Source organism: Grammomys surdaster, unplaced genomic scaffold, assembly GCF_004785775.1.
Source record: "Grammomys surdaster isolate TR1022 unplaced genomic scaffold, NIH_TR_1.0 752, whole genome shotgun sequence".
NCBI classification, from domain to species: domain Eukaryota; kingdom Metazoa; phylum Chordata; class Mammalia; order Rodentia; family Muridae; genus Grammomys; species Grammomys surdaster.
Genome location: NW_021605171.1, coordinates 5905666 through 5920139, shown reverse-complemented (window position 1 = coordinate 5920139; position 14474 = coordinate 5905666).

Genomic DNA, 14474 nt, shown 5'->3' with positions numbered 1-14474 from the left:
GGCAGTCCATGCACCTGAGCCTTCATGGGCTGTCCGGGAACTCAGCCGCGGCTGCTGGGCATGCTGGGTCCCCACTCTCTCTGTCCCAGCTGTTCGCAGGGCACCCTCTCTCCACTACAACCTCTGTTCCCAGGACAGAGTTGGCCGTGAGGCGCAGGTGCCCCCAACCCTGCCCATGCCCCATGTGAGTTTTGAACCACAGTCTCACACCTCCTCCTTTTTCTTTTTTAAAAGGAGCGGAATCACTGGAGTGACTGTGTCATTTGTAGTGAAAATTTTGGATGAGGAAGTAAAAAGAAAGCATTACACAGGCTGTAGCGGGTAGCACAATTAAGTCACAGGATAAGGAGATTGAGGGTGGGGGTTGGGAAGTTAAGGGATCATTGTCATGGGTTGTACAGTTTGAGGATAATAACATCTGATTAATCTAGATAGACATTATGTTTTCCCTACTAATATGTAAGTTTGTCTAAGTTTAGTAGCTATTTGACTTTGGCAGGAGAGTTCATTTATAGCCAGAAGGTCTAAATCTGTCTTCTGTAGGACTCAGAATGTGTGTCTGGGTCTCAGCGAGTGTCTCGGGAGTCTTCTGTCAGATGAGGTGTCTGGAGGAAGGCAGCTTGCTGTCCCAGGCAGGTTCCACAAGATGGCATTGTCTCCAATGGATTTGTGGGAGCACCTGTAGATTGATCACAACAGGGGAGCAGCACCCTGGCAGAGGGATATCAGTAAAGAGTGGGTAGCAAGCATTAAGCTACTTGGGGGCACATCATGGTCTGTCATTATGATCTTAGAAAGGAAAGGACGTTAGAGGAAATTTAGTCCTAGAAGGTACCTTTGAGTCTGTTTTGGATAGCTGAGGAAGAAAAACATCATGTTAATTATGTATCTGGGAAAGGCAGCAACAGTTTGTCTGTAAAAGAAAACTAGTTGTTAATTAAGGGCTGAAAAATGGTGATCAGCATAGTTGATTTGACCTGTGGAAGTAGATTAGATGACCTTTGAAACTTAAAGAAATCTCAAAAAGGTTGAAAAAAATTCTTGGACATATATTACCAAGTGTTAGGGAGAAAAGGAAACGTTTAAATAAAAAGCAAGAAAATTTTTGTTGAAAACCACAAACATTGTTTCAGGTATTCCTGTTAGGGAGAAAAAGCATTAAAAACTTAGGTTAAGGGTCTCAGGTGTGCTTCTCTGTTGTCTTTGGCAGGTTTAGAAGCAGTGGGGGAGGTGCATGCTCTGCCATGTGGTGGCTGTTCTGCCACATGGTGGCTGCGTCCTCTAGCAGAGAGGTTTCCTGTATTCCCCTTTGTTTTTCTTAGAAATCCGAAATATAGAGAAGGAAAAGAAAGGCCAACGTTGAAGAAAAGCTTAAAGGAAGAAGCATATAGGCTTGATAGGACAGTCAAAGCCAGAAGGAGTAAAAGGCTGTATAAGAACTATTGCATGTAAAGCAAGTATTATGCACTCACTTGTCTGGGTTTTGTTTTGATGCACAGTATATCACTGTGAATATCGAGTAATAGTATTGCCATTACAATATTGAATATCAATTGTGAAGAACAATCTGCCTAGGGTTGTATGCTTATAACTGGAGGAGACAACACCTACAGGATTATAGTTTTATATATGAATGCCTCTATGTACATATGCCTCCTTCCTACCCCTCCCACTTTCTCTCTTTGTTGTATATTTTTGAGACTAAGTCTCATGTAGCCCAAGCTGACCTTGAACTATAGTGTGTATTAAAGGAAAGAAATAATACACAAGTTTTAAAGTGCTTATTCAAAAGTACCATAATATTCAATTAAGAAAATAAACTTTATTCCACATCTATGTATTTCTGGATCATGTTTATATTTATACTTAATTATATTTATAATGTTTTCTAAAAGTAAATTGAATTTATTCTTACCAGGATCCAGGTTCTAATGCAAATTAATATTAAGTTAAATACTGAAGCTAATAGGGTCTTGTATAAACTGGATCTCCAGACTAAGGCCCATTTGTGCTACCTTACACCTTCATGGGCCAGTATAATCAGCTTAAATATTATATAGCTTTGAAAAGATTGAGAGGATTTGTTCCTGGGGCAAATGAAGAAATGAATAGACTTTAGATTCTACACAAAACTGTAACCTGTAGGTGTTGTCTCCCCTAGTTATAAACATAAACTCTAGGCAGATTGTTCTAAACAATTGATGTTCAATATTGTAATGGCAATACTATTACTCAAAGTTCACAGTGATATACTGTGCATCAAAACAAAGACCAAATCAGTGCATAGTACTTGCTTCTTCATGGAATAGTTTTTACACATTCTATATGTCTAAACTATGGTGCGGAATGGAACTTACAGAGTTAACATGCCAATCACTGAAGACTGTAGTGCTACCTAGCATTAAACAATAACAATACATCTTCTCAGAAGAGCAAGTATTAAGGAGGCTAAAGAGAAAAGTCAAGGAACAGAGTACAAACAGCCAAGTGAAATATTAGCCAAGTTTAAAATTAATTCAAAATTTCTGTGCATTTGAATTTAGTTTCTAAATTTCCATGTAATATTTGTATCAATTATGTGTAATTGGGGAAATGGTAGATAAGGGGATCTTCATTCACCTAATTTGGCTATTATAACAAAATATTACAAACAGGGTAATTTAAATACCAGGTATTTTTCTCCTGGTTCTAGAAGCTAGATGTCACAAGAATGATATAAGCAAAGTCTGGTTATGGTGAAATCTCTCCACTTAGCTTGTAGAAGGTTGTCCATCTCTTTTGGACTTGTCCTCTTCTATAGAGACACCTGTCTCGTGAATTATGGTTCTTCTGGTGACTTCATCTAATGTTGAGAAGCTCCTCAAAAGCTGTAACTCCAAATAAAAATCAAAGTATATTGTAGTTGAGAATGTCACCATTACACAACACAACCAATCACAGAAGAGTGGAATAAAGAAAGGGGCAGGACATGTTAGTTGTTACAAAATTAAGAGAACGTTGGACACAAAAATATATAACTGCTCTATTTTGCAATCATGTATCAACTTCTTCTTCCCCAAAGAATACTATTTAAATGCTTTTCCAGTGCTGTTTTGTTTAGCTTGTAAGTAACAGACCTTCAGCAAATTTTATTTCCACTTTAGCCTGATGGAAAAGATAAGGGGATTTTTCAATGGCTTTTTGCAAGCAATGAATTTTAACCCATGATATGTGATTTGACTTCATAAACTATCATTTTAAAATGACAGTTTCCATCAGTGTTTATGATCATTGCACTATTTGAATAGCCCTGTTTATCACATGCTGTAAGCCAAATGCTCTCATGATCATATTAAACTGTTTGATTTTAATGAAAAAGTTGGACACTCATCTTGCTGAAGCCTGGCTTAACAGGTGGAGGCAGCAAGCAGATTTCACATCAAGTCAGTGAATGTTTTTCTGGCCCTACTTTCAATTTCCAGTGATTTTAAAGGGATCCTTAGCTGAATAGCAAATATCTGTTCATGAAGGATAGGTGCACAACATCCAGCCAAATGTATCTCATTTCTGTACTTAGTGTCCTTGACTTCTGGGACTTAGTCTCTGCTGTATAGAAAATAACTGTAACGTGTAACAAAATTGAGCCTTGACTGTTCTACAGTTCTGACCACATTTTCACTCTCTTTGTGTACCTGATACCATCTTATTTTGGTACCTAGTGCTGATTGATACTCACTATGTTGGTACTAAGGGGTTTTGGGGAGGGGGAGATTTTTTGGTTTTGGGTGTATGAGTCTTTTGCTTGATTGTTGTCTATTTTTCACATGCTTGTGGTATCCAGGAAGGCAAGATGAAGGTGTTGGATCATCTGGGACTGAAGTAACTCATAGTGGTGAGCCTCCATGTCAATTCTGGAAAGCAATCCCTGGTTCCTTGGAAAAGCAGCTGGTGCTCTTAACCCCTGAGCAATGTCTCCAGCATACTATGTTAAACAATTATTCTCTTATATGTTAATGCCTTCTTTTTTTGTTTATTTGTTTGTTTCTCTTTTTTTCTCTTTTTTTCTTTTTTTAATTTATTTTTACTTATTTTTTAAATCAAATCGTAATTTTTACTTATTCACACAGGAGTTATAAACATATAAAGGCAGGACGTGGGGAAGGGGATGACAGCGAAGCATGGGTGTTCAGGAGGAGTACAGATATCATTCAGAACAGGGTATCGGCTGGGTTAAGGTTCAGGGGACAGGTCACTATGACTCTGCCTATGATTTACTTGTCCTTATCTAAGTTGGTATTATCTGTCAAGACTACCTATTTACAAAGTCTATGACTACTCAGGCTGGTAAATTTCCACAAAAGCTGCCTGTTTACAATAGCTTATAGCCATGTGTTTCAGTGTTTTTCCACAGAGACCCAAGACTTGGTGTTAGTATACATGTATGACAGGCCTATTGCTGATTTTAGGCCTATGGCTGATTTTAGGCCTTCAGTGTATGTTAATGCCTTCTTATATTCTACTTATTTACAAAACAAATTAAATTTAATATTTTAATTAGTTTTAAATTATAAAACAATTTTCTTCTTCAAGTGTTCATTTATATCATTATATGTAGATTATATGATCAGAATTATAAGGGTCCAATTACTCAAATAGTTGAGATTTTTAATATTTATTTGCCATGAAAATGTATAACCCTCAATCTTGATGATCATTAATATCATCAAGAAAATATTTTTTTCTTACAGTTATTTCAGAATTGTGATGTCAGATGTCTTGAACAGTTTTAAAAATAATTTGGCTTATTTATTAGAAAACTGAGGGTTCAATTTTTTTAAGAGCAGTATGATATCTTTGGTATTTTCCTTAGAGACATATTTGATTGGTTGATGATCAGTTTGTAGTTATGGATATATATAAAATTGTATTTGATTGTAATCTGCAGATTGTATTGAGGTATGCATTACCTAAAAGGTATAATATTGATAGACTGAAACAATGTTTCCATTATTGTAGGATTCAATGAAAGATTAACCATAAGTTTATTGTTCATTGAATCTAAGATAATGATATTAAAAGTATAAAAATAGAATTCCGCATTTGAAAATATACAATACCAAAGAACAGTCCCTTAAGTCCCTTACATACCCAGGAAGACATTGAAGAATAGACCACGAGTCTGCTGGTTGAAATAAAATACAAACAAGATGTCTTATGTCTGTCTTGTAATAACACTTTCTGATTTTTATAAGATCACTACCATCATAATTGGATGGTCTAACATAATCACACATTAAGTAATCTTTTTGGGAAATTGCCATTTTATTTATCTGCTGTCTCTGCCTTAGTGTTTAGGCGTTTATATTCTGTGAGGTGTATGGAGAGGATGAAAGCCTCATATTCCTCTCTCAATCATCATAGAGCTACATACAGCCCCACCTGTCTCCCAGGAGACACAGTTACTAATGATGGGAGGTCCTACTCTATTCTCTGTCAGTTCAGTCTTGTATGACAGTCATGCTAAAAGCTGATCAGTATTTTACACCAATAAATTTAGTAGAGTGCTTTCTCACTGAGGAAAATTCGTTTCTTTGTTTGCATGATCAAATATGGCTGCTATATTTCCAGATTCTACCCTGTTATTGTTGAGATGAAATAGCTGTGTTGGTTTCATCAGAATTTTGCATCCACTTTCACTCAATCTGTAAGTAATGATGAATATCAGTGAACCAAATCAAGTGTGATTTATTTCCTACATGTCTCTATGGCAAAAGTTCAACCAGCAGATGGCACCGTTTATTTTCTCGATCCAAGAAAATAACCAATTGAGTTTGAAGGTGAAAATGAATGGATCTGTCGTCTCCTGTTGTTTGTCCTCCAGCTGACTTGTGTTCATTACCACTTCAAGATAGAAAAACAGACTTGCTCATCTGCACATGGACAAGTGTCCCTGCTTCTGGAGCTTTGTTTAACGTTTTAAGATAATGGTATGAAGTAAGACAATATATGTCTAAAAAGATTAAGTGAAGCGATTTATTACCTTGGAAACAAAGTTACATGTATATATGTTTAGTGACATACAAATATATATTTTTAAATATTACTCAGCCACAATTATGTACATTAAAATATGTTTCCTCAACATGTGACTAAGATAAAAGTGGTAACTGCACACTGAGAATACTTCTCCCAACACATAATCCCAGATTAAACCTTAAAAGAGAAAATCACAAAGGCTGTCACTTTTGAATTGGGGAAAACCTGGAAGAAGCTGAGAAGGAGCGCTGCCCCATGGGAATACCAGCAGTCTCAACTGACCTGGACCTCTAAGGTCTCTCAGACACTGAGCCACCAACCAAGCAGCATACACCAGCTGATATGTGTCCCCTGATACATATATGTCTGGCCTCAGTGAGAGTAGATGCTCCCAACCCTTGGACACTTGAAGCTCTAGGAAGTTGGGACACCTGGTGGGATGGAGGTGAAGCTGGGAGTGGAAGTGGACTTGGGGGGTGGAAATGGGGTTGGGGGTGGGAATGGGGGGTGGGGACATCCTCTTGAAGACAGGGGTAGGGGGTATTGGATGGGGAGCGGTCGGGGCAGACCAGGACAGGTATAAAGTCTGGACAGTAAAAAAGATTAAAGAATAAAAACATAAAAAGAAAGAAATGGTAACAAGTATCTCCCTGGACAAGAGGTAGAAGTAAAGTGCACTGAGAACCTCCCAGCTCTTCAGGCTCTGGAACCACAGGCAAGACTGCACTGCTAGGAAATGTCTATCCTATGAGATAGGAGACAAATCCCCTAAAGACTTTCATAGAACCTAACAAAAGTAAAATTAAAACATTGTGTTCATTCCAGCAAAACTGGTGGCTAGACAAGCAGAAGAAAAGAAGAAGCATTTTTTTTTTGTCATGACCTGAGCCAAGATGCCTTCTTGTGCAAGACACGTGTTCTAATTTCTGTTGCTATGGTAAATACTCTGACCAAAGGCCACTGAAGGAAGGAAAGTTCTGTTTTCAGCTCCAGGTTATAGTCTATCACTGAGAAAATTCCTGACAACAACTTGGAGCAGGAACCATGGAGGAACACTTCTTGCTGACCTGTACATGTTCATGCTCAGTTAGCTTCCTTATATACTCCAGGACCACCTGCCTATGTTAGAGTGTCGCCCACAGTGGGCTTGTGGCCCAGACCCTACATCAATTAATAAGACAGTCCCAATCCCCTACAGACATGTCCACATTCAATCTGATCTAGGCAATCTCTCAACTGGCTTTCCCATTTTAGATGACTCTAGGCTGTATCCAGCTGACAGTTAAAGCTAATTAAGAAAATGTCTTCATACAACTAGAAAAACCCAGATTCCAGTTAGAATATTTGATTATAGTTAATAACTGCTGGAGGAAACAGAGTTATTTTTCTTCTGAGGTGTGGCTGCTAGAAGGTTTTCTATGCTCCCTCAGGACGTGGAGCTAAACCCTTTTCACTGGGTGGGGAGATTTGTCCAAGCTGGTGGTACTACAGTATCCAACGCCACCAATATTAAGGGAGGTGTCCATTTGCTTGTCTGTGACTTTCATCTCAAAAAGGAAGAGAACACCCTCAGTCGGTCCTCAGGTCTGAGAGCTGAATAGTATCATTGACTGGAGCTCAGTAGCTCAAAAACATTTGTATTGTGCTAGTTGCCAGCTAGAAGCATTATGTTTTAGGATTAAAGAGGTAAAAGGGGGGTTTGAGAGAGAGACAATGAGCCATACTTTTTTAAGGAAAGGGATCTATTTACACTGCTGCCAACAGTGATGAAACAGGATCTGAGTTAGATTTTCATCCCTCCTGTGACCCAAAACAAGGTGTCTTGCATTGAAGGCTTTAGAAAGGAGATCCTTGTCCTATGAAGGAACAGGACTGATTATCATCTGAGACTTGCACTATGTAACAGAGTGGGGCATGCATGACTTTTACTCCATAACAGAAGTCACTCACGTTTTGGGGATGAGCAGTATTGCCAGGTTAATATATGACCTATAGTAAGTGAAAATGGTCAAAGGTTTTCTGATACCTGTACAAAAGGAGAGATGGCTGTACTTTTACCATGCTAATAATCTTCTCTGCTTGGGATCTCATTACATGTTGGGTTTAGTAACTTGGAGGTACTGGGTTATCTACAATTTTGAGAAGAAGAGGTATGGTACAAGTCTGTTCCAACTTGTTTTTCTGTTGCAGTGATAAAATTCTTTGACTAAAAACAACTTAGAAAGAAGGGATTTTATTTAGCTTATACTTCCAGGTAACTGTCTATCACTGAGGGAAACCAGGGCAGGAACTAAAAAAGGATGCTAGAGAAGAATCCAAGGATGAACACTGCTTACTGGCCTTCTCTGAGACTCACAGTATTTTTTCTTATACAGCCCAGATGCACCTATCTAAGGATGGTGGCCCTCAATGGGATGATGAACCTTCTCGCAGCAGTCGTCAATGAATACAGTCTCTCACAAGCATGGCCACAAACCATTACAGTCTATGGAATTCCCCATTTAAGACTCTGTCAGATGACTCCAGGCTGTATCAAGTTGGCAGCTGAAAATAACTAGGATAGGAGCCTAGGGACTTGTCAGAGAGGAGTGGAAGCTATATTTGATTTCTTCTCACTGAAATGGGACATTATTTCATTAGAAGATTCCTTGTTCAGTGAGTGAAAGGTGTGGTATTTACACATCAGGGGGAAATGTTCCTCTTTCTGTGAAACAATGTGAACTTTGGAAGAGATGAACTGTGTAAATTTATTGAAAATAGGGGTCCAGGGGCTCAGTAGAATGGTTAATACCTGAACAAGCTCTACTACAGGAGCACCCACAAAACCAAGGTTTTTATTATATCAGTTCCCTGAAGGGTATAGAAGCTATTATAAATATAAAAATATAAAATATAAAATATAAAAATATAAATATAAAAGTCAAATATAAAATATAAAAATATAAATATAAAAGTCAAATAAAATCTACCAAGGAAGGTCTCTGAAACAGTTTAAATAAGGTTGTCCTGGATGTTCTTGAACTTAATCCTAAATGAATAAGTAGATTCAGAATTCCCACCATAAAATCAGGTCATCGGAGATCAACACTCAAATTTTCTACATACGGACTAGAGTGGCTTTCCTTTCAAATTCAAGAATATTGTTACTGTGAACTAGATTAAATATGCAAACAATAGTCTAAGACTGAGAAGGAAATGTTCATCTGTGGCTGGTTTGGGAATGGACACATCTAGATTCCAATTTAATAATTTAAATTTTAAATAGTGAGTGAACAAGGAAGAAAACATCACATTCATCTGGACATTTAAAATACCATCTTAGAGGGGGGTTAAGGATCAGATGAAAAGGAGAAATATAGAATCAGCAACAGTGTCTAGTGTCCATCAAAGGAAGGCTGTTTCCTTTTGGAGAATATTTTTATTTATTCCTGACAATTTCATACATGTAAACAAGTATTTTGATTATAGCCACCCTAAACTTCTCTCTCTCACTCTCCCTAGGTGCTCCCAATATTTCCTGCTCTCCCTCAAGGTATTTTCTGCTTCTTGTTGTACCCTCTATGTCAAACCAATGATTCCTGTTGGAATGTTGACTGATCTTACTGACTTGTTATTGTGTAGGTCTTGTGCACATATTCACAGGAAAAGTTCATGAATAGAATGACCCTGGTTATTTTGAGAATGATTTTTATACTGTCCGCTGTCAACATATATGGTGTCTTCAACAGTGAGGCCTAGCCATTTAGCTAGAATGGGCAACCAAAGTCAATAGCAATAGCCTTTGTTGTTCTGGAGAGCACTAGAGCCTCCCTAACTAACACCTCATAAGGAAGTATCTTATGATTCAAACTGAGATTTTCATTTGTAACCCATCTGGAAGCAACATTGTCCACACATGCAGGATAATTCCATTTAAACTAATTTTTATTTAATTTTTACATATAGTACATTTTATATGTGTATAATGTATATAATTATAAATGTATACGATCATATTCTTTCCCCATCCCAAACTACTCCCAGATCCTCCACCCTATATTCAGCAAACTTCATACACTGCTTCTCTCTTCTTTTTTCTCAAAAACAAACATAAATCAAAGATCAAACAAACAAAAAATACACTTTCTTTAACTTTGTATTCTGAAAATAGCTAGTAGGATTTGATAAGGCTTTTTCATATCTACCTTCTGGATTGGTTAACATACACATTATGACTCATCTACTCCACCCAACTCATTCCTGTTTAATTATCCCCTTAAATCCCGAATATTTCCTTTCTATTCTTTTACATCACTTACATTCTACTGCACTTCCAATTACATTTTAATTGTGTTATAAGATAAAACAGTGTTTTATGACTTTTCACACAGCCTTTCTTGTGTTATCCCTATCCCTATCCCCTGGATATCTCCACAACCTGGTACCATCTTCTCTTTAAGACTTGAATAGCCAGAAATGGAAGTTGTAATAATAGGATAATTTTCATTAGCTATAAAATCAAAGAAGAGAGAAAAGATATGTTTAGTCACCATCCTCTAGTAAAATAAAGGAATTGATGGTGTTAGAATTTAGTCTGCACTAGCACATATCCCAGTTTGGGCATGTGATTATGTTAAATATTCCAGTTACATTCCTGTGATGTCAAAGGAGCATTCTTCCTCCTGTAAATATGGCATGTAAGCATGTTTTATGTGGGTAAGGGAGGAATCTGAGAAATGATCATGGGAGAGAAGGGGAATGCTTCACAGTAGTTTAGTGTCCTCAAACATGAAGAGGACAAAGGGAGGGCTTCTGTGTCCCTCACAGAGCGCTAGCTCATTACTGTGTCAGAGAAGATTCAATTAGGGTGAAAAGGGATGGAGATGGGTTAAAGATGTGTTGGGAGAATTTTACTTAGCACAGAAGAAATAAATGTAATTTTCCTGTTTTCTGACATTATAACAGTAAAGCTATATGATAGGTATCTCAAAAGAACAGAACATGAGATGATACAATTAGCCTCATTTTGTTTCTGTTACATAGTGAGGACTTTCAATATTTATCTAATATTATAATGACAAAGAATGGCTTAGTAATACTACTTCAAACTGCTAATGTAACTACAGAAATGTCAAAGATAAAATGTTCATGTGTTAAATGAGAAAGAATCCTCTCACTATTAAAACTCTGCTTTCAGAAAAGAGATAATAAAAACAGAACAACTTTTTGCTTGAAATTTTCTCCTGAGGCAATATCAAGATATTAATATACACACAAAAGAACAATAGCTACTGTTTGAAAAGACAATGTTCTTAAAGATAAAGTGCTGCCTGAATTACTTTTCTGTTTTGATTTCTATTTTAAGTAGAGTTATTTAGAAGTGTGTTTATTTTAAATTGAGCTATTTATCATACTTTATTTCCTCTATCTTAATCCTATTAAATCAAATTGTGTTGTGCTCAGACAGTTTCACTCCTTGGAAGTCTACTTTTGAAAATCTTTAAAGATTTTTTTTTCCTAGTTGATTTTTCTAACTTACCATGAGATTTTTAAAAATAATGCAAAAATTTCCTTTAGTTGTGCAGCACTGTGAACTCGCACTGTGGTTGAGCACTGCAGTATACCTAGGTAATAATCCCTTTAGGCTGTACACAAAGACTTCATAGAGCAGTTTTGACCCAGGGAGATAGACATGTCTATATCACCAAGATACTTAGTCAAACTAAAGCACTTCAACCTTTATATATTTACTTTGGTTTCATCTTGTTGAACATTCATTTTGCCAACTACACATTCTTTTGGTTATCAAGCACTGTATTTTCCCTATAACCTACTATAATTGTATTTAAAAGGAAAAAGGAAAGGCATGAAGAATGGAGACGAAAAACCACCATAAATCCTCCTTTCATAAGCCAGTGAGAATACAAGCATAAAACTGTTGCCAGTGACTTTTTCAGAAAGCTAAAAGCTAATTAAGGACTTTCAATAATCCAAAGAAATTTTGTTTTCAAAAACTGATGAATCTTCACACAAATAGTGACTGAGTGTAGGATGTGGTGGGGGTGTAGTATTTATACACCTGTGGAGGGCAGAGATCAATATTGAGCATCTTCTGTTGCTCTGCACCTTACTTTTTTGAGACAGGGGATCTCATGCCACATGGAACTCAGTAACTCAGCTAAATTTTTTACTTTATGGGAGACATAGAGTCCTCATGAATGCACTAAAAGCACATCATGCCTTGAACCATCACCCTGGCCCAGAAAGCAGTGATCTTAGTGGTGCTTTGTTTCCATGTCCCTCTCTTCAACTCTATGTCACCCATAAAGAAAAAGATTAAAAAGTCCAAAACAAAAACATAATGTTCAAACACTGTTTCTGGGAAAAATAGAATCCTGCAGTGGAGGGGAAGGAAATTGCATGACTGATTCTCATTGGTCTGAAGCTAACACTTGCCTTATATAAAGGCCACTGATGAACTTCATCTTGCTGGCTTATCTTTAGTTGACCAGATTCATAATTTTCTCTATGAGCAAAACCATATCCTTAAGTATGTGTCTAAAGCAAATATTGATTTGACAGTTATTACTAGGGCTAAAAAGAGGTGACTAAGAAACCTAAATGGAAAGACATGGGAATGAGAATAACTCAGGGACTTTTAAAAAAGTCCAAATACTCACAAAAATCTCTAAAGCCACTTGCATATGTGGAACAGTGGAGATGTAAGAATCCACCTAAGAAAATCCAAGTCTTTTACCCATGTCAATCTCTGGTCAGCTTGAGTTACACAATGAGACGGTAAGAGTTAAGGTGGAGTTACAAATAGTTTGTTGGAATATTAAAGAAATGGGTCAACATAGACACTACTTTCCAAACACAAACTCCTGCAGCAAAGGCTTTTGGGAGGACAAAGGACTCTAAGGATAGCACTACTGAATCACTAGTTGACTAATTTAGTTGAGGAGAGACTTGAGTGTTTGAACATGGCATGTATTATGTATTTAGTAAAACCAGGAATAAGAAAAAGACCTGAAACTGATAGAAACAGGGTCCATAGCAAACTGTACCATCAAAACTTAGGATGATTGGAAAGGGGACATAAAATAGATTATATGGGTGGAGAGGGGACTTGGTTGGGATGGAAACAGTGAGGATCATGTTGGGGACGAAGCACAGAGGGAGAGAGTTGGGAGGGAAGACTAGAATTGGTAGGCAATATAGAAACTAGTATAGTGGAAACTTTCTGGAACCTATGAGGGTGATCCTAGCAAGGACTCCTAGTAATGGAGGATAAGGAACTTGAACCAGCCATCTTCTGTAAGCAGGTAAGGCATCCAGTAGTGAAACTGAGACATCAACCCAGCCACAAAACCTTCAACCCACGGCCTGTTTTGCTTGCAAGATAATGCTGAGGCAATGGTGGCTCAGTGCTCATAGGAGTGGCCAGTCAGTGACTGGTCTAACTTGAAAATTTGAGGCCCATTACACAAGAGAGAGCCCATGCTCAACACTGCCTGGACGGTCAGGAACCAGAAGCTAGATGGCCTAGCAACTAGGGTCGATCCAAACACAACTGGCAGAAATAGTAAGTAAGTAAGTAAGTAAGTATAAGTAAGTAAGTAAGAAAGAAAAAAAATCAATAAAGTGATTCCTGATTATATTATGTCGCAGAACTTTTTCCTTTTTTTTATTGGATGTTTTATTTACATTTCACATGTTGTCCCTTTACCCCATTCCCCACCCACCCAGGAACCCCCTTTCCCCTTACCCCTGCTCCTTCTTCTCTATGGATGTAACCCCTACATACCCCCCCACTCCCACTTCCCACCCTCAAAATTCCCACCCCCTGGGGCGTCCAGCCTTCATGAGGTCAAGGATCTCATCTTCTACCTATGCCCAGCAGGGCCCTCCACTCTTACATATTCAACTGAAGCACTGGATCCCTCCCTAAGAGCTCCCAGGCTGGTGGTTTAGACCCTGGGAGCTATGGTTGGTTGGTAGTGTTGCTCTCCTCATGGTGTCACAAACCCTTTCAGCTCCTTCAGTCTTCACTCTAACTCCTCCATTGAGAACCCCATTATCAGTTCAATGGCTAGTTGTGAGCATCTGCCTCTGAATATGTCAGACTCTTGAAGGCCTCTGAGGAGACATCCATATCAAGCTCTTATCAGCATGCACTTCCTGACTTGCACATCAGCATCTACCTTTGGTGACTGCACATGGGATGGATACTCAGGTAGAAAGGTCTTCAGATGGCCCCTCCATCAGTTTCTGTCCCTCACTTTGTCTCCATATTTGCTCCCTTGAGTATTTTGTTGCTCCTTCTAAGAAGGACCGAATCACCCCCACTTGGTCTTCCTTCTTTATGAGCTTCATGTGGCCTGTGAGTTGCATCTTGGGCATTTCAAGGTTCTGGGCTAATATCCAATAATCAGTGAGTGAATACCGCAGAACTTTTTCCTAATGAATAAAGATTACAA